This window comes from Pseudophryne corroboree, chromosome 2 (genome assembly GCF_028390025.1).
Source record: "Pseudophryne corroboree isolate aPseCor3 chromosome 2, aPseCor3.hap2, whole genome shotgun sequence".
Classification (NCBI taxonomy): Eukaryota; Metazoa; Chordata; class Amphibia; order Anura; family Myobatrachidae; genus Pseudophryne; species Pseudophryne corroboree.
This window is the reverse complement of record NC_086445.1, coordinates 215,781,616-215,803,645: the sequence shown is the minus strand read 5'-3', so window position 1 is coordinate 215,803,645 and position 22,030 is coordinate 215,781,616. Positions and strand designations below refer to the sequence as shown.

Here is a 22,030-nt window from a genome sequence, read left to right as displayed (position 1 = left end):
ATCTTGATAAACAGTGACAAGTGGCACTAAAAGATGTAAAAACACATGCACAACAGCATGTGAAATTGATTGTCAATCAGTGTTGCTTCCTAAGTGGACAGTTTGATTTCACAGAAGTGTGATTGACTTGGAGTTACACTGTGTTGTTTAAGTGTTCCCTTTATTTTTTTAAGAGGAGTTGAGAATATAGGGGATTATTTACTAAGCCTTGGATAGAGATATAGTGGATGGAGATAAAATACCAGCCAATTACCTTCATCTACCTGCCATGTTATAGGCTGTGTTTGAAAAATGACATAAGCTGGTTGGCTGGCACTTTATCTCCATCCACTTTATCTCTTTACGAGGCTTAGTACTGTACATAGGGCCTAATTCAGATTTGATCGCAGCAGCAAATTTGTTAGCTAATGGGCAAAACCATGTGCACTGCAGGGGAGGGGGGCAGATATAACATGTGCAGAGATTTAGATGTGGGTGGGTTATTTTATTTCTGTGCAGGGTAAATACTGGCTGCTTTACTTTTACTCTGCAATTTAGATTTCAGTTTGAACACACCCCACCCAAATCTACTCTCTCTGCACATGTTATATCTGTCCCCCTTTCCTGCAGTGCACATGGGGCCTAAAACTGCGCATGCGTCCCCCCTCATGTCAGTGTGCCCAATCGTAGATGTGCTAAATTTAGCACATCTTCAATCAGGTCTGAATTAGGCCCATGGTTTTGCCCATTAGAGAACAAATTTGCTGCTGTGATCAGGTCTGAATTAGGCCCTTAATCTGCATTGGATGATATTGGATGATATTCTCAAATGTGAAGTACAGATGTAGCCACCTTTATCTTGACCGATTCTCCGCCTAGACGGACGTTTAGTCACGCTAAGGCGATAGCTTAGCTTGCTGAGTTTAATCACAGGCAGGCGCGTTGAGGTGATTCTAGATACTCAGCATGCATTACACATCTCCACCACTGGGTGGCTAATGCTCCACTAATCCAGTACTTTCGATCGTATAGCGGCGGATTGATCTACAGCTCTGGCAAATGGTCAGTGATGACTGTAATGTTAATAGATGGTGACCAATGGTTAGACGGTGAGAGGTCTCAATATGAATAAATAGTTTGTACAGACACAAACGAACATGTTAAAACACTTGTGTATGCAGATGTAAGATTGTGTATGGAGACGCAACTAATTGTGTAAAAGGCAGTATGTACAATGCATAAACACTGTGCTTTTGAAATACATGTACAGTATGAGCGTCCGAGTTCCCGTGACATTCACTTTATTATATATTTTTTTCTTTGTTATACATTCAATGGAAGGGTGCACACAGGTTTCACATAAATCTTGTCTTGTAACCTGATCGGAACTCCCTACCTGTCTACTGCATGAACTGTGCAGGCTCCCAGGGGGGAAGGGGAAAGTGGGATGGGGGTAGGGCGAGGCAGTGGAAAATACCGTGTTCAAAGAACGGGCCAATGCTGAAGGAGCGTCAGAATCCCCTAGCTAAAATACACAGGGTCGGTAGGGAGAAGCGAGGTCTATGTGCATAACGATACACCAGACCCCATCACATCACAAAGTGACAAAATGTCCGAGGCACATGAACCTCCGCCTTGTAGCATTATGTGCATAGACCTCGCTTAACCCTATCGCCCCTGTGTATTTTAGCTAGGGGATTTCGACGCTCCTTCAGCACTGCCCGTAGCCTGCAAAACCTATGCCGTCACTCGCTCCAAGGCTGAGTGCTGACACAAGGTGGATGTTCATGTGCCTTGGACATTTTGTCACTTTGTGATGCAATGGGGTCTGGGGTATCGTTAAGTGCATAGACCTCGCTTATCCCTATCGACCCTGTGTATTTTAGCTAGGGGATTCTGATGCTCCTTCAACATTGCCCCGTGACCCGACAAAATCTGTGCTGCTACTTGCTCCCTAGCCGAGGGCCTCCATGGGGCAAGGAGTCACAGGCGGTAGCCATTTCAATTGAGTCTGCCCTGCTACAAAATTATATGTGTACCGTATGGTGCATAGAACCTTAACAGTACAACCGCTCCTGCAGCTTTGCCCTGGTTTATGTGAATAGCTCCCTCACTGTCTACAGCATGACCTGTGCAGGCTCCCAGGGGGAAAGGCCGATGGGCTAGCGGGAAGCAGTGGAAAATACCGTGCTTTTGAAATGCAAGTACTGTATGAGTACGAGTCCCCACTATGTTCTTTTAGTGTACTAATTAGCACGAACAGCTTGTAACGTACAGTGGCAAGTTTAATCTTTCTATGTATAATGGAGAGATAAAAGCTCCTCCCTAAGTTCCTAGATGCCAAATCACCGTCCTTAGTATCTCTGTACAGTATGTTCTACTAGTGTACTAATTAGCACGAACAGCTTTTAACTGGATGCCAAATCACCGTACTTAGTATCTCTGTACAGTATGTTCTATTAGGCTACTAATTAGCACGAACAGCTTGTAACGTACAGCGGCAAGTTTAATCTTTCTATGTATAATGGAGAGAGATAAAAGCTCCTCAGTAAGTTCCTGGATGCCAAATCACCGTACTTAGTATCTCTGTACAGTTTGTTCTATTAGGGTACTAATTACCTGTTCGTGCTAATCTGCCATCCTGTCTGACGCTGCAGTGCCACTCCTAGATGGGCCAGGTGTTTGTGTCGGCCACTTGTGTCGCTTAGCTTAGTCACACAGCGACCTTGGTGCGTCTCTTTTTTTCTTTGCATCATGTGCTGTTTGGGGACTATTTTTTTGAAGTGCCATCCTGTCTGACACTGCAGTGCCACTCCTAGATGGGCCAGGTGTTTGTGTCGGCCACTTGTGTCGCTTAGCTTAGTCACACAGCGACCTTGGTGCGCCTCTTTTTTTCTTTGCATCTTGTGCTGTTTGGGGACTATTTTTTTGAAGTGCCATCCTGCCTGACACTGCAGTGCCACTCCTAGATGGGCCAGGTGTTTGTGTCGGCCACTTGTGTCGCTTAGCTTAGCCATCCAGCGACCTCGGTGCAAATTTTAGGACTAAAAATAATATCGTGAGGTGTGAGGTGTTCAGAATAGACTGAAAATGAGTGTAAATTATGGTTATTGAGGTTAATAATACTATGGGATCAAAATGACCCCCAAATTCTATGATTTAAGCTGTTTTTGAGGGTTTTTTGTAAAAAAAACACCCGAATCCAAAACACACCCGAATCCGACAAAAAATTTTCAGGGAGGTTTTGGCAAAACGCATCCGAATCCAAAACACGGCCGCGGAACCGAATCCAAAACCAAAACACAAAACCCGAAAAATTTCCGGTGCACATCTCTATGCAACTGTTTGAACCCAGTATAAAATCTGTTTATGGGTGAAAAACAAAATGCGCAAGGCCATGCATATTTCAAGCAGGAAACATGTAACACCCTGCTGAACCCCTGCATGGGTGAAGGATTAAAAAAATATATGTCTATGTATAAATTATTAAAATTGTAAAGGTTTATAATGCATAAATACCACTCAAAGAGGGAGTTCTAAGTATGAGTACATTTAATCATATAGAGAGAAGTTATGAAAAATAAATATTCCCCCTCACAGCGGGGAGTTGGAACGGCTCGCTTGGTCAGTGCTGTAGGAACTGTATATGCACTCATAAAAGGGGGTTGCCAATGTGGGGTGATTTGAATGGTCCAGAGTGTGCAGGGAGCGTCTGGTAGGACTCATTCTGGCATCCCAATGGAGGATGTAAAAAGGGGACCCCCAGACCATTAGGGTTGGTGCGCTGAGGTAGCTGAACCCAGGCAGGGACAGGACTCTGGTGCAGACATTGCAGAAGGGGTGGCCCATCCGTGAATGACAGCGGTGGGTGTGACTGGAAGGTGGACTTAGTCAATAGGAGGTGCTAATCCCGCTGGGACATTCCAGAGGAGTGACATGGCAATGAATGACAGTGGCAGACGGGGCCACTTCAGACACCACGGCATCTGAACAAGGGAGCAGGTAGGCCGGGAGGCGGATCCAGAGCGTCATAATAAGGTGTTCTGCTCTAAGTGTCTCCAGCTGTCTCGTTAGCAGAGGTACAAGGGTTGATAGGACATTTGGCCATGAACAGTAGTTATAGTGACACACAGTTGTTGCTGAACTGGCTCATTTGTACAGCTCCACTTAATAAACACATCCTATTCAGCTTTACATTCTAAAGCCCTAAACTACACCTTGGGGGTCATTCCGAGTTGATCGCTATCTTTTTCGTTCGCACAGCATATGCGCAAAAATGCGAATATCTTGCACAATAGCGAATATCCGCCCCCAACGTATTTTTGCAATTTTGTACGCAGTAGTACACAAAGTAGGCGTATACCAAATGACATCGCACTAATGCGAACCCATCGTATTCCCACAAACCTCATCGTAAAAATCCTAACTTCTCGTAGATTTACACATTCCTCTTAATATTGCACACGCTTTTGCTAAAATACGCACAGCAATGTTTTTTTTTTAAATATAAATTACTGCTTTCAGTTCAAACTACACAAGCCATCCTCAATTACGATTCCAATTACTGTAATGAATGATAATGGTCATGACCAATTAAGTGTTCAAAGAATACCTGAAGCACACTTTGTAGGCATAATTGGCCCTCAACATTTAAATGTTTTAAATAAAAAAATAGATTTGGTAAATTTGCCTGGTCTAATGTTTTTTTTTTTTTTTGTGTGTGTGTAAAGGTGTAGTTTGTGAATAAAGGTGTTTACATGTTTTTGTAAACAATAACCTAACTTTTTTTTTGTTTGTTTTAATGTTGAAATAACATTTTTAAGTTAGATGTGTGAAATGTTTAAGCTAACCAATTTCTGCTAGCCAATCTGATGTTCCTTTATTGCATAAATAAACACAACACCCGCTTAACTTGAAAAAAAAAAAGATTTATTTTTGTTTTAATTTTTTTCATTAATTAACTGTTTTTTTTAAATAAAATTAAAAATAAATATTATGCAAACTTTTCTAACTGTGAAACATTATTTAACAAGGCTTGAAGGTTGTGGCGCATGCTGGCCAGAATGCCCGCAAAACTTGTGGGATCTTCAACCGCAACATCTGAAATTAAGAGGCAAAATAAACATTATTAAATTCCTCACATTACCTATTATACAAACAAGGTACAAAGCACACTTTAATGCAGGCATGTCCAAACTGCGGCCCTCCAGCTGTTGTGAAACTACATATACCAGCATGCCTTGACACAGTTTTGCTGTCAGAGAATGCTAAAGCTGTGTCTGGCCATGCTGGGATGTGTAGTTTGTCAACAGCTGGAGGGCCGCAGTTTGGACAGGCCTGCTTTAATGGCAAAGTGACTACATCATGGATGTTTTAATGAGAAAACAGTATCAGAACAACACACAAGCCTGCTCAGCAAGGTTTTTTTTTTTCTTAACAAAGTGTACGACACCATGGGGTACATACAGTAATATGGAAGTTATATTTTAGATGGAACGTTACCCATAGCAACCAATCAAATTCCACATATTATCTTGTAGAAGGTGCCAAATAAATGAAAAGTATAATCTGATTGGTTGCTATGGCCAACATCCCAACTTAAATAGAAATACCATCTTAGTAAATGTAACCTCATGCAGGGATTCATTCACATCTGGAGTGGAGCAGATTTTTTGTTTTTGTGGTTGGCCCTGCATCATCACACTGCATATCAACATCTTCAGAAGGACCACATATACTAGCAGGCCCACACTCCCTGAAAGCCTGCCTTACTACATAAAGTCAAACAGGTTTTTTAAATGTGTATTGTAAAATTTTGGAGTGTAACTTTCACAACACTAATCACTGTGTCCTTAGCCTGGCTAACAAAGTGAAGCATGCGAGTTCAATGTGCAAATATTGGAATACCCAGTCACAAGTGTAAAAGTCAAACAACATACTAAACTCCACTCAGGTATAACTGTTTTGCTGATAATGTTGCACATATAAACCCTGTTGTCCTTGCAACCCTGTCGACATAATGAGTGTCGACCTAGAGTGCTCATCCTAAACATTGCAGACGTAGACACTGTACATCTAATGATCCTCACACAAATGTAAATCCAACATCCATACCATGATGAAGAAGTCCAAAATTTGACCTAGGGAAAATATTGGCCCCACTACAACACTGCATTTATTTGAATGTGAAGTTAAATTAGGTAACAAATTAAATGTAAATGTGTGTGAACTTACTCTCCTCTGCCACTTGTTCACCTCCCTCAAGGCGCTCCGGGCCTCTGCTGCCCATTCAGATTGTGGGGAAGGAGGCTGGATGGGGGAAGGAGGCTGGATGGGGGAAGGAGTCTGGATTGTGGAAAGAGGATGGAAGGAGGATCTGGTTACAGAGGGTGGGTCAGATTGAGAGGGGGAGGGTGGCGGAGAGGTGGGTTGGGCCACAAAGGGGTGCAGAGAGGTGGGCTGGGCCACAGAGGAGGAGGGGGGCAGAGAGGGGGATTGGGAAAGAGAGGGGGAGGTGGGCGGAGAGGTGGGTTGGGCCACAGAGGGGGAGGGGGGCAGAGAGAGGGATTGGGAAAGAGAGGGGGAAGTGGGCGGAGAGGTGGTTTGGGCTACAGAGGGGGAGGGGGACAGAGAGGGGTTTGGGTAAAGAGAGGGGGAGGGTGGCGGAGAGGAGGATTGGGCCACAGAAGGGTAGTGGGCCGGAGAAGTGGATTCTGAAAGAGAGGAGGAGTGGGGCTGAGAGAGGGATTGGGAAAGAGAGGGGGAGGGGGGCTGAGAAGGGGATTGGGAAAGAGAGGGGGAGGGTGGCGGAGAGGGGGATTGGGCCACAGAAGGGGAGGGGGCCAGAGAAGTTGATTGTAAAAGAGAGGGGGAGTGGGGCTGAGAAGGGGATTGGGAAAGAGAGGGGGAGGGGGGCGGAGAGGGGGATTGGGCCACAGAAGGGGAGAGGGGCGGAGAAGGGGATTGGCCTGGGCTGCCACTTTGCGGCCTTCCATCCGCGGTTTGCCATTGTGCTTTCCCTAGAAAGAAATATGTAATATTTAGGTTGTGGCTTAAAAAATAATACCATCAGCATTTAAAAATTACATTGTTCTGTCCCATGTTAAAGACACAGAGCAAGTTATACCCCTTTTACACTCGCTGAAAAATCCCGGGATATTGCACGTGAACGCGCATCATCCCGGGATTTTTCTCAGTGTGAATGGGTACAGGGTCCATTTCCCGGGACGAGCATCCAGGGATTTCATCCCAGGTCTCGACCAGGGTTGAACCCGGGACCGTCCCGGGAAGCTGGCAGTGTAAACGGGTATACCGGGTCAAGGCGACCCGGCACCCGTTCTCTTCATAGGAGGAGGCGGTACTTGGAGAAGATTATCTCCAAGCACCGCCTCTGGGAGACTCAGCGGTGACGTCACTGACCCGGCAATAAGCCGGGTCAGCCCGCTAATGTGAAAGGGTCATTCCCGGGAATGTGTCTTGGCAAATATACCGGGACACATTCCCAGGAATGAACTTCACTGCGAGTGTAAAAGGGGTATTATTGGGTTCAGTCGACAGCCTGTGTAGCAACTCACTACAACAACATGAACTTTTTCAGAAGTACTTTGCTACACAGTCATCACTGCTTTCCATAACCACACACACTGTGTAAACTTGTCATGTGTGTTCTACAATAGTATAATTACAGTCTGCTAATTTTCTCACTATATAACTTCTTAGTGAAAATGTGCAGTATTTACATTTAAAGTTTCTGCTAATAATCTCAGTGTAACACACATATTTAATGTAATATGTGAAACTTACTGCGTCTACGTCTACATCGGATTTGTTGGCGTAATTCCGCCAACAGAACCGGCTTGCGACGTCGGAGGTCGCTCCAGCGCCTTTCCAGCTGGATTATACTCCTTCTGGTCCGGGTGCGTGTGCGCAGTACGCGGCGGACCTCCGCGTAGGCCTCGCAATTTACCCTATTTGGTATAAAGGGCCCTGCGCGGCCTACGCGTCGGTCCATTACCGCGACCAACGTGCGCAGCTCCCGTCGTGAGAATGCAGCTGCGCGCATGGTGCCAATGGCGTTTTCCATACATGGGCATATATTTATAGTGTGTGGTGCCATTTGATTTGTTTGTAAATGTATGGTGTCATCTGTAATAAACTTTATTGATATGTGTGCATTAATGTGAAGGACAGTGGGTACAGTTCGCATTAGTGGAAATTCGCACCCGCGGAAGAAAAAAAAAACCACACACACATATTCACTCACTCACAATCACACTCACTCACAATCACACACACACACACACACACACACACACACACTCACATACACACTTATTGAAAAGTAATTGTAACAATCTGTGTACTCACCACATTTTGCATGAACAATCAGCTGCACAAAGTCACAAAGTTTTTGACATTTAGGATCATATGTTGTGTCATTTTTAATGTAAACAGATGCACAAGCCAAACAAAATAAATAAATAATACAAATTATGGTTATTAACACAATTAACCCAAATAGAATTAATTATAAATTACAAGAAAAAAAAACCATTGTCAACAACAATATCACACAAAAAAACATGATAAGGAGAACATTACAGATTAATTATGCACTGAAACAATAATATAGACTCACAAAACAAAACCAACACACTGAACTTTACCAAGCTACCTAAATGACATCAGTCCAAAATTATTAAACAAATACAGAGAGTTTTTGGAAACAAAACTAAAGATAAAAAATAACAATACCTGAAATAATCCCAGACAATTCTAGCCCTTACTGCATTCCCCCGGCGGGACACACTCCCCCCACCGAATGTCCGGCCAACCCCTGGCTCCTCATCCGGCAATTCCTCCGTTTGGGGAAGCTCTACGCGACTCCTTACAGTGATGTTATGTAGGATAGCGCACAGGACCACAATTTTACTTACCATCTCCGGCGAATACATGATGTCGCCACCAGTGCGGTGGAGCACACGAAAACGCCCTTTAAGAACACCAATCGTGCGCTCCACCAGCTGTCTAGTGGCAGTAAGCGCGGAGTTAAATGCCGTCTGTGGTCCTGGCCTGGGTTTACTGTAAGGAGTCATGAGCCAGGGGGTGCAAGGATACCCACGGTCTCCTGTTTGATAAGATGAAAATAGAAAAAGGAAAAATAAAACATGAAATAATGTAATACCAAAAATATGACTGCTCAAATCATGAAAAATACCAAACTCGCCCAATAGCCACATGTCTTGGCCTTCCATCGTTCTTAATATCTGCCATATCCCTGATTGTCTAATGACATGGTCATCATGGGAGTTCCCAGGGAACTTAGCATTCAGGGACAGGATCTGGAGGGATGGCCCACAAACAACCATTACATTCAGAGAATGAAACAGTTTCCTGTTTCTATAAATTTCTTCATTATGTCTTGGCGCAACAATAGCTACATGTGTCCCATCCACAACCCCAATAACGTGTGGGAAGCGACTACCACCTTCCTGAAATTGCCGCTTCACCACAGCCAGGGCACCAACATCCAAAGGCATTGCGATAAATTGCTTCACTCGCTTTAGTAAAGCTTGGCTGACACGCCACAGGACCTTACTGAACTGGCTCTGCGACATGCCAACCAGATCTCCTACCACATGCTGGTACGAACCAGTGGCCACAAAATGTAACACAGCAAGGAATTGTGTCAATGCTGGCATTGCTATAGGATACCTAATGGATTGTTCTAGATCACTCTCTATTATGGAGAGAGTGTCTAGGATTAGATGAAGTGGCAGTCTGTATCTGCGCAACACTACATCATCAGGTATCCCAAAAAGGAGGACACGGGTACGGAAAATTGGTGGCCTAGCACGCCTCCGTTGCCTCGGAGGATGAGGAGCCGGTTGGGGTTGGAGGACTTGCGGCGGGTGGGGTGGGAGTGGTTCCGTCGGTTGTGGTGGGTGGGCTTCAGCTGCCACATGAATGGACATCACCAACTTAAAATGAAGGTAAGAATCATTAAAAAACACAAACAATTAACAACACACATTGTAAACCAAAATATAATTCAAAGTGTATGGGTGTTCACTTACTGCAGGAGCGTACTCCATATCTTCAAGATGAAAATAGGTAACAAAATCACATAACTGAAAAAAAATATGCCACAGTTAGCTAAGTACCTACAACATAGGTTACCATTACAAATCAAAAACTTTTTGAGATTTATAACATACCCATATAATTACTGCAACAATATATTAAAAAAGTACTAAGTATGTTTTTGTTTTTTTTTTTTTAAAAACCATGCAAACATTAAAAAAAAAAATTACCTGATCCGAAAATAAAGGATCCCTTTTTTGGAAACTGAAAATGAAAACTGGCCTACTTTGGCACTCAAAATGGAAATGCAAACAAAAACAATAGAGACACCTACAAGAGAGAGAAATGGGCAATAAGAAATAAGACACACACTCGCAACAAACACACACCATGACACCCAGGGACAGGCAACTTACCTGCTCAGAAAATAATGGTGCACCTTTCAGTGAAAATTCAAATAAAATCTGGCCTACTTTGGCAAACAAAATGGGACTGCAAAAACCAAGAAGAGAGACACCTACAAGAGACAGAAATGGGCAATAAGAAATAAAATAACCACTCTCAACACTAGAACGGACACACTGTAAATTACAGGTAACAAAACTATTAGATAGTACATGTTAATAAATTTATAGCAAAAAACATTATCCACCAAACTACAAATACCCATTTTAAACCACTACAAAGGACCATTGCACACCCATACATACTTAGTTTGTTAATATCCTAATTTTTAAGAAAAATATAAAAAAATATGCTTTAAATACGCCCTCCGCAACACAACAGTAACACATTTGCAAGCAAACAAACGCACATTTTTATGCTATATACTGCAATAAAAACTCACTCTGAAATGTGAGAGGCAACACGTCCACCTTGCTTGTGTCTTCAAACAGCATTTAGCATCATACACCCACTCACACAGGCTGCAATCAAGGCTTTTAAATAGGCTGTACAACAATTACTGGAACTATTAGCATAATTGACACCTGTGCGAATTACCGCACTGGAAACCACACGCAGCTATAAATCGCTAGACACCTATGCAAACACACATGCCACCAGCAACATGGCTACTCGTGAGCAGATGGCAGCAGAGATGGACCAGGTGCAGCAGCAGATGTCCGCTTTGACACATAGGCGCCTAGCGCTGCGGAGGCAGATGCTGGAAGCTGCAAGTGCGGATGTTCAAATTGCAGGACCCAGTACTGTACAAACTCCATCTTCTGATACCCAGGAGTTAGGAGTGAGTCCCCTGCCAGACATAGATACTGGGGAAACTGAGGGAGTTCTGGCCTAGCATCTCAAACACAAAGTACACAAGCAGCTAGTGAAGAGGAAGATGGTGAGGAGGGACAGGACGATAGCTCACAGTCTACATCCCCCCCAAAAAAAGACAGCCCGCCTTCACTAAGAGAGAGTTACGTGTTTTGGTCACACAGGCCATGGAAACAATTCATCGAGGCCCCAAAAACATGGGTGCTGCATCCAAAGATCGAATCTGGAGGGACATCACTGATTCTGTTAATGAAGTCGGCTCAATAGTCCGCACCTCACAGGAAGTTAGAAGACGGTAAGTGTATATTGACACACCATTTTCTGAGCCAAGTATTATTAAAAACTTAGCTAGATGTGATGTTACCTATAGCAACCAAATACATAACATGTGTACTATCAATTAAAGCAGGTATTCATAACTTTTATGTCCCTTGCCCCTATTTTTAATCACATATGTAGTTGGGCCGACTTCAATTCCCGCCTGAAGGGCAAGAGGTCTGCGGAGTGGAATGCCTCGAGGGCAACAGGGGGAGGTCCAGCTGCCACTGTGGAGTACACAGATGTTGAGGAGATGGCGATGGACTGTGTGAGCTACGAGGAGGGGGTTGGGGTGTCTCATATGGACACGGACCTGCCTGAAATACTGAATGCACATGACTTGCCAGGTAAGTTTACACACATATTCCTAAACAACTAATTTAGTGTTTCCAAAAGTCTCATGTTTTTTTTTCTACTCTTTTTCCACTCATTCTTCTATTTGCTTTGAACATAACACCGCACAGGTGGGTGAGCAGGTAGAGTCAGAGGAGGGTTATGTGGCTGAGGCTGAGGTGGGGGGACCTAGTGTCTCTGCCACTGTGGGACCACAGATTCCATCCATCCAGATTCCAACTGCCCCCCCCACCCAACCCTCTGCTATCCCGGACATCCTGTCTCAAATTGCCAGGTATGGTGAGAGCCTGAATGCTTTTCAGGACAGGATGATCCGGGAGGTAAGCCAGATACCTGTCCGGCTCACTGAGCACAGAAACAGTGTGGAGCAAGGTGTAGCTCAACTCTGCCAAGGTCTGGCAGAGATCAGGCAGGGCCAAGAGCAACTCGCCTCCTCCTTCCAACAAATTGCCAATTCCATTCTGCAAGGGCTCCAGGACATCGCTGTCTCCCTTGCCCACAGTGGCAGAGAGCCAGCCACATCTGCTCTCTCCCCTCCCTCTGCCTAGGAAGAACATCCCACTGGGCAGGGCCCTTGAAGGTCACTTCGCAGACCGAGCCGTGAAGAACTACATCAGGCGGGGAAAAAGAAGAGAAAGTGATGTCTCTCCAGATGGACAGCACTCATGTTTTACATGTTGCCTCAATGTTTTGTTTTTTTTGGCTTGTGTAGCCAGAATGTACAACTCCCTCAAAGTGAAAGGGTATATTTGTGTTTATTTAAATTGTAGCCTGTGAGTTATTTTTGTCTACACCTGAGCCATCTTCCTCTTCCTAGCGTGCTGTGTATGGTTGTGTTTGTGTGTTGGTTCCAGAATCGACCTCAGTTCCCCTAAAAGTTTCGTCTGGCTGGGGGTTCTCAACATAGTAAATATTAAACATCATATTTTGTCAGAAGATGGTGTTACCATAGTACTGGGTTCTGCTATGTGAATTTTGGCACTGGCATCTGCTTGTTGCTATGTCCATCTTTGTATGTGATGCTCATTTGTAGCCATGTTGTGTTGCTGATTTACTTGATTTTTTGAAGTCAAAAAATAATAAAAAAAACTTGTTTGTGTGTTTTATTAAAGGTTATGCACTATGGAAAACTGTGCCCTGTAAACTTTAACATGGCATATTGACATTTGTGGAACAAGGGAACAATCAGAATATTCATACAAACATTGCATATTAAAATGTAAAACATGTATGCCTTGCACAACACTTAAGTGGCCATATTAAAAAAAAATTAGGAACTTGGGTAACTAGGGGCAACATGGCATAGTATTAGATATGGACACACACATATTCGCACAAAAAACAAAAACATTGTATTAAGTAACATTAAGTGTAGCCTGCATTATGTTGTTCATGTTATTTGGTATGTACAAAGGAATATGTCCATGTCGAGAAGATTTAGCTGATGTAGTTTATAAGTTGGTTTATTCGCACTTGATTACATTTGATAGTATTAAACAAATAATTAAAACATGCAGTTAACATCAAAGTATTTAAAAAAAAATACAGTGCATTATTTGTGAGTGTGTCAGATTTATACGTGCTAACAATAAAAATGTTATGTGGCCAAACAATTGCTGTTTGTAGTATTTTGTAAGAGCAGTGTTTGCCAAGTACTTGGTCAACAGGTGAATTCATTGCCAAATTAATTTCTAATTAGGGCAGACACACTTGTAACAGTACTTCGAAAGTGCTGAGTAGTTGCAGACTTACTCCTCGGCTGCGACAAGATAGCGAACATTTGTTGTGTACATTTTACCATCGGATACGCATTTCTGCACAAAACAAGCCTACTGCCGGTTGCCTACTCCCACACTAGCTGCCCACTTTCACGCCCATTTCGTTAGATAGCGAAGCCGAGCCTCTGTCACGCCTCCGTCACTCCCTGTTTTCGGTGGTGTAGTACGAGCTGATTTTCAGTTAGTAATTTTGCACAAGCGTCGTATCGCTCCCTTTACGCACGCGCATTTCTGCTTTCGCACATGCGCAGTTTGCAAATTTTTGCCGTTTGCGATGCGATGAACTGCTGCGAACAACTCGGAATGAGGGCCCTTGTACAAAACATATAGAGATTGACTGAAAGCTGGATAGACTTGCATTCCCTCAAAGAATTTATGCTCATCAGTTTTTAGAAGTCAGTCAGAAATTAAAGGTTAATGATAATCTCTGAACTCTCTTCCAGGTTAAAATAAAGTGAGCTGTAATTTCTCAGTGTAAGAATTCTGTTACCAAACCTGCAGTGTCTGAGCTTGATTTAAGAAAGTATCTATTTGCACACTCTCTTGAGGAGAATAGCAACTAACACTGATTGTCAGAAACTGGTGATCTTACTATCCCCTCATCCCGCTCTCTCAGAGGATAGACAGAGATAGAGCAGGATTCTAAAACTGTTATATTCCTAAATTCTGCAACAGATTATTGCTGAAATGCAGTAACACTTACAATTTCTCCAGATTTATACAAGGAAGTAGATTGAGGAAGTCCAGTTATACCCCTTTCACACCGCACAAATAACCCGGTATCGACCCGGCATATTGCCGGGTCGACACGGGTCGGCGTGCGATGTGAAAGGGGCATAGCCGAAATTGCGGGTTGCCTGACCCGGCAATTCAACCCAGGAATAAAGCAGTGTTATACCCGAGTTGAATATTGGGTCAGTGGCTGCGTAAACGGGCTCCTGGGTCGATGCGTCCCGGGACCCATCTACTACAGCAGGGAGAGGCGGCACGGAGATGATCTCATCTCCCAGCGCTGCCTCCACCTCCGCCCCTGCCTCCGGCTCTGCCCCCCGCTGCTATGGCAACCCACTCAGCATATACTGGGTCGAGGAAGCCTGCAGCAGCGGCCAATGCCGGATCCCACCCGGGAAGGACCCGTTTCCAATTCCCGGGTGGGATCCGGCATTGGCAGTGTCAAAAAGGTATTAGTGTTGTTTAACCATCTGGAGACTCATAATAAGAAACTGTTTTAGAGGAACACCAAACTCCTTTAACAGGGACATAACAAGGTTTATTCATCATCACAAAGGGATTCTTCTAATGTGCACCAACGAGGGGAGGAGCGTATTCAGATAAATGGTGATAGACATTGTACTGTGAATTTGATGTTGTATAATACAGTCAGCTAAAATAATCCTGATTGCTCGGTTTACCTGAGAGTGTATTGCATGTTATACCTGGTTGTGGAAATTCCATAGTGTTAATTCAAGAAGATAGAAGTTGCAATAACCCTTTACGCCTAGGTTATTCCAGTGGAACATGGTATAAGAAGATACGGTGACAAATTGTTCCAGTGTAATAAAAATCTTTTACAGTTCTTGCTTGTGCAAACGTTACTGCATTACAGGGGCGTCGGAATGGGGGGGGGGGGGCAAGGGGGCAGCTCGCTCCCCCCAAACATAAGACAGGCGCCGATTCTGGTGCAGAAGAGCGGCTACGTGAAGTACCGCTGCCGCACTCACGTGCACCCACGGGAACACTGCTTCCTCTGCTAGACTGTCATCGGTGGAGGTATGCGGCTGCCATGGCCCCGGACTGCCTTCAGGGGCCGCCACTCCACCTGCACCCGGTCACACTACTCTGCATCTCCCCCTCCCCTGCGCCGGAGATCTGAGCAGCCCGACTTCTCAAGTGGCTCGGTTCCCTATACCCCATGCCTTATGTGTGTGTCATCCTCTACCCCCCTCACCCTGATGTGATTTTTTGTTTAGTTTTTATCGGCTCTGATGTATAATTAATATAATTTGAATTATCAAAATGTAATATATTTTTATCCATTCTTTTTGTGCTCTCTCCTTTTTTCCGTTTTATTTATTTTTTCTGTTGTTAGGGTTGGCTATCCCTTGTGCATGAGAGACCAGCATTGAAATTGTGTGAAAGGCCATTAACAATGTGTGGCATATGTGTAAGGGCCATTACTGTGTGGCAATATGTCTACAAGGACATTACTTATGTGTGGCATTATGTGTATAAGGTGCACTACTGTGTTATGTAACATGCAGAAAGGGCACTACTGTGTGGTGTAATGTGAATAAGGAGTAATACGGTATGGTGTAATGTGAATAAGAGGCACTACTGTGAGGAGTAACATGCATATTGTAAAGGGTACTACTATGTGATGTAACCTAAATACGGGAAACTGGGCCTAATTCAGACCTGATCGTAGCAGCAATTTTGCTAGCAGTTGGGCAAAACCATGGGGGCCATTCCGAGTTGTTCGCTAGCTGTTTTTCGTTCGCAGTTCAGCGATTAGGAAAAAAAGTGGCACTTCTGAGCATGCGTATGCGGCGCAATGCCCATGCGCGACATACTTTCACAACAGCCGATGTTTTTTTACACAAGGTCTAGCGAAGCTTTTCAGTCGCACTGCTGGCCGCAGAGTGATTGACAGGATGGGGGCGTTTCTGGGTGTCAACTGACCGTTTTCAGGGAGTGATCAAAAAAACGCAGGCGTGGCTGGGAGAACGCAGGGCGTGTTTGTAACGTCAAAACAGGAACTGAATAGTCTGAAGTGATCGCAAACTAGGAGTAGGTCTGGAGCTGCTCTGAAACTACTCAAAAATATTTTGCATCCGCTCTGCGATCCTTTCGTTCGCACTTCTGCTAAGCTAAGATACACTCCCAGTGGGAGGCGGCATAACGTTTGCACGGCTGCTAAAAGCAGCTAGCGAGCGAACAACTCGGAATGAGGGCCCATGTGCAGTGCAGGGGGGGGGGGGGGGCAGATATAACATGTGCAGAGAGAGTTAGATTTGGGTGGGGTGTGCTCAAACTGAAATCTAAATTGCAGTGTAAAACTAAAGCAGCCAGTATTTACCCTGCACAGAAACAAAATAACCCACCCAAATCTAACTCTCTCTGCACATGTTATATCTGTCCCCCCCATGCAGTGCACATGGGAGTCATTCCAAGTTGATCGGCCGCTAGCAACTTTTTGCTGCACTGTGATCAGGTCAAAACTCGGCAAAACTGCGCATGCGTATGCACCGCCATGCACAGGCGCATCGCACGGGTACAAAGCGGGTCATTGCACAGCGATGGATTTTATGAAGAATCCATTCGCACGGGCGATCGCAAGGTGATTGACAGGAAGAGGGCATTTATGGGTGTCAACTGACCGTTTTCAGGGAGTGGTAGGAAAAACGCAGGCGTGTCCAGGCGTTTGCAGGGCGGGTGTCTGACGTCAAATCCGGACCAGACACGCTGAAATGATTGCAAGGGCTGAGTAAGTGTAGAGCTACCTAGAAACTGCACAAAACTTTTTCGGGCCACTCGGCAACACATGCGTTCGCACACTTGCAAAGTGAAAATACACTCCCCCATAGGCGGCGACTATCTGATCGCAAGCCAGCAAAAAGTTGCTAGCAAGCGTCCAACTTGAAATGAGGGCCATGGTTTTGCCTATCTGCTAACAAAATTGCTGCAACGATCAGGTCTGAATTACCCCCACTATCATGTGATATAATGTAAATAAGGTTGCATTACTGTGTGACATCATTTGAACTGGGGGTACTATTGGGTACCCACGCCCTTTCCCAGCAAGAACGTGCCTCTTTTTCAGGGTGCGCGTTGAAGGCACATGCTATTCCTATTTAAAATATATGGGGTGGGGGCACCAATGCTCTTACTGGCACAGGGCAGCAAAGTGAAGACTGCTATGGGTGAGGGAGATGGGTGCAGGGTAAGAGGCAGAACTAGCGGCGGTGCTACGGGGCACCTGCCAAAATGTTGCATAGGCCATCAAATTGTTGACTGACAGACACACGGACGTGTATTTGATCTTCTGCCAGGAAGGAGGCAGCGGAGCTGTGCTGCTGATCGAGGGAAGCAGGTCCTGCTACTCGGACTGGCTGTATGGATGGGTGGACCCCAGGGCAGCAATGGGTGGCTCAGAGTGCACGTCCTTCTTGCCCGCAGGGGAGCATCTCAGTGAGAGCCTGGTCCTGCTACTGGTGTCACTGCTTGAGATCAGGCTATTTCTGCGGAGGAACGCCAGGGAAAGCTGAGGGTCAGGGACCTGCCAGCAGACGTTGCACATCCGGATAGCCTGGGCAAGAACTTGTTGCTGGTGACGCTCTGCCTGACGTTTGGAGCGGATGTCAGCTTTAAATTTGCCACCAAAACTGTCATATACCTGCTGAACCCCTGTCATCCAGTCACCTAATAATACAGTAATGATGCACCCACACATATGATAAGCATGTCACCACTGTCACAGTGTGCTGGGAAGGTAGGGGCGCCAAACTGAATTTATATCTTGCCCCCCCCAACCTAAAAATGTTCTGACGCCCCTGCTGCATTATGAAGATGTAACTGTGTTTAATGCTATATTACTGTTGCAAGTCTTTAAGGTTATTGAGTCAAAGATAAGGGACATCAATTAATAAATATTGTGTGCAGCAAAACTCTTCCGTAAAATTCTTCGTGTGGAATCTTTACTCGTCTCTCTGTGAAAACTGAAACATTAAAAAACATGTGAAGAGAGGGAAAGACAAGGTAGTAACATACTAATTGTATACTTACCATACTTACCTGCAAACACTTTCACATAATACCAAGCTGAGTGTGACACTTGCATAATCAATATTGCACAATGAATCCACATGAAATATTAGCATTTATAAAACAAAGGTGCTGATTGCGTTTGATTGTGGAGAAAAAACTTCTGATACAATCTTTTACCAGAAGTGAAATGATCTGTAGATAGTAACCGTACGCGTTTCGTCCACAGGATTTCATCAGGTGTCAAATATCAAAAAGCTTAAAGTAAGGTACCCATCTATGTGGAACTCATTACGAAGGTTAATCATATGATAATAAGAGTGTCCAATAAATGGAATATCAGTAAATACACTTCATTAGAATACAAATGAATGTAGATCAAAACAGGTCACTGAAATATGGCTTTCTCAAAAACAACGTGTTTCCTCCAAAAATCAAATATATATATATATATATATATATATATATATATATCATCAATTCAGCTGGATTGCTGATGTTTTTTTCCAGGTCCGTCAAATGGATTTGCTTGGTAATGATCTAATACCAGGATGGTGCTGTTACTTTGTGAGCTGAAGAAAATCATGATGAAATCCAGGGAGACATGGGTCAGTGGCTGTGTTGGTTACAGCAGACAGTATCCTTTGCTAAGAACTGCCATGAGAATGCACTGGTCATGATGTTGCTGAATAAAGGCTGGTATGTTATGAATTGAATCCTGGTTGAGAATAGCACCCACTGTGCTGAGAATAGTTTAGTTTCTTCACATCCTGAATAAACTGCAGTTATTTGTGGTCAGTGGAGAATGCCTCCCTTAATATGAGCCAAGTAAGGGCTTGGTGAGTACTAGCAACTTCAGCTTCGTGCTTTACTTGATCTTGGCCTAGAGAACATCTTTAAAAATAAGGTAAATGGCTGAAATCATGTTGTCTTCTGTTCTGGAGTGCAGAGTTCCTGCTTCACCCTTTCACAGTAGATGCAAGTTGGCACTAGCATGGTATAGGCTGTCCGTAGCTGGTGAGATAAAGGGAAGTAGGATGGAATGCATTTCATATGCATGGAGGAAATTAAACACACGAGCCTGGGAGTGCCTTCCTCTGGGCAAGGAAAGGTTAATGGTTTCTAAAGGGAGGCTTTGTTGTGAGGTGGGGTGAGGTCTGGTTAGCCTATAGAGTGGGAGGTAGGGGGTGGGGTTTTAGGTCCATTTCAGGATTGTTGTAGGAATCCATCTTAGGGAATTTTTCCTTGTGGATGTTACCCACCCTCCCTCCCATGTGTAGTTGATAGTTGTTGGTGTCAGCTTTTTGTGGCAGGAAAGAACGGTTGCAGTTGCCATCTGTCTTTTGGGCTTGAGGTGCTCTCCCCTACAATACATGTCTTAGGCTGATTGTACCCTAAAGGGGTCAGCGGCACCACCGGTCCAGGTGGGCCTCATGTTGTTGTGTCATTGGGGTGGGAGATGGATACCTTGGGCCTGGTTATGGGGCTGGGTCAGGGCCGGATTAACAATGGGGCGGATGGAGCTGCAGCTCCAGGCCCCCCATTGAAAATAGGCCCACAGCAAACTGACAGCATTGACAGGAAAAAACTTTTTCCTGTCACAGACTGCCAGCAGCGTCCTCTCTCCCATGTCCCCTCCTCCTCCGGCTCCAGCACTCTCACCTGAGAGAAGTAACGGAGCCGTGCAGGCAGTGTGCTGGCCGACCCTCCCTCTCCAGTCTCTCCTCCGGGGTCCTGCTCTCACTCACAGGCCCAAGCTCCGCCCCTCCAGACTGCACGGAGAGCTGCTGCTGCAGGAAGCCTGGCAAGTGTAGTGATGGCTTCTTGAGTAATGTATGTATACAGTTTGTGTGGTGTGTGTGTGTACTGAATGTGTGTGTGTGTGTGTGTACAATAGGTGTGTGTAGTGTACTGTGTGTGTATGGTGGGTGGGTGTAGTGTGTATATGTGGTGGTGGGGGTGTGTGTGTACATTAGGTGTGTGTAGTGTACTCTGTATATGGTGTGTGTGTATATGTGGTGGTGGTGGGTGTGTACTGTGTGTGTGTATATATGTGGTGGTGGGGGTGTGTGTGTACATTAGGTGTGTGTAGTGTACTGTGTGTATATGGTGAGTGTGTGTATGTATATGAGGTGGTGGAGGTGTGTACTTTGTGTGTGTATATGAGGTGGTGGGTGTGTACTGTGTGTGTGTGTGTGTGTGTGTATATATGTGGTGGTGGGGGTGTGTGTAGTGTACTGTGTGTATATGGTGGGTGTGTGTAGTGTGTGTGTGTATATGAGGTGGTGGAGGTGTGTACTTTGTGTGTGTATATGAGGTGGTGGGTGTGTAGTGTGTGTGTGTGTGTGTGTGTGTGTGTGTGTGTGTGTGTGTGTGTGTGTGTGTGTGTGTGTGTGTGTGTGTATATATATATATGTGGTGGAGGTGTGTGTGTGTACTTTGTGTGTAGTGTTTATATGTGGTGGTATGGGTGTTTCTTCTGTTGGCAGCTGTCTGTCCATTAAGGTAAAAAAAAGTGGATGGGAAGCTATAGTTGAATATACATGAATGCGAGTACAGTACTACTTTAGTGCCCTACGTTGTGTTCATCCTTTGCTGTGGGGATGACCAACTGAGCAGCAATCAGAAATTCAAGCAAATATTCAGCTGAAGAAGGAAAGTATTGTATAAAGGGCCTGTCAGGCAGCAATGTGGTTATGTAACTTTTGTTATATCCAGAAAGCTGCAAAACATAAAAAAACTGAGTCATGGTATAAATAATTGAGAATACTGACAAGTAATGTGGTCAATCAGTTATTATCTAGCATATATCATAATCGGGAACATTCAGATTTACAGTCTGGTTCTGAAGTCAGTGCTTTAGTTAAATTTATTGGGCTAACTGTAATTTAGCAACTCTAGGGCAGATTTATTAAGCTCGGTGAAGTGATAAAGTGGAAGGTGATAAAGCACCAACCAATCAGCTCCTAACTGTCATTTTTCAAACCCAGCCTGTAACATGGCAGTTAGGAGCTGATTGGCTGGTACTATATCTCGGTGCAATTTATCACTTCGCTAGGCTTAATAAATCTGCCGCTGAATCACATGCAAATTATTGTGTTAATTTAATGTGTTTAGTGTTTTGTACAGCTTGGAGAATATATAACAATGTGTGTTTTCAATAATCTACTAGTAATTGTTACACTTGATATTATAAAGAAATCTGCTTCTAAGCCGAGTACACGTTATCCAATTCGAGCAGATCAGCTAATAATTGTCTGATTGGCCCAATAATTGCATGGCTTGTATGCAGAAGCAGTAGCTGATAAATGGCTTCAAACGCTCCTGCAATGGTCAGATCAGGGGGGCGGAGTATAGGGCGTTGCACAGGCTATCTCCTTCCCGACCTCCCAATCCCATTGTAGAGTACACACTGAGTAAGAAATTGGTGCGCTCCATTCCAATAATCACTCGTCGTATTGGAGTGTTTTTTTGGATAG

The 22,030-nt window shown here is 44.4% G+C and overlaps 1 long non-coding RNA gene across 1 annotated transcript in view; it reads right to left on the bottom strand.

Moving 5' to 3' along the window:
- Positions 1-4,981: 4,981 nt before the first annotated feature.
- The window catches only part of LOC135050664 (uncharacterized), a 36,506-nt gene continuing 19,457 nt past the window's right edge, over positions 4,982-22,030 (bottom strand). The window contains exons 2-3 of the long non-coding RNA XR_010241727.1: positions 6,214-6,998; positions 4,982-5,079 (exon numbers count right to left, since the gene is read on the bottom strand). This is a non-coding gene — a long non-coding RNA (uncharacterized LOC135050664). The remainder of the gene's footprint in view (positions 5,080-6,213; positions 6,999-22,030) is intronic.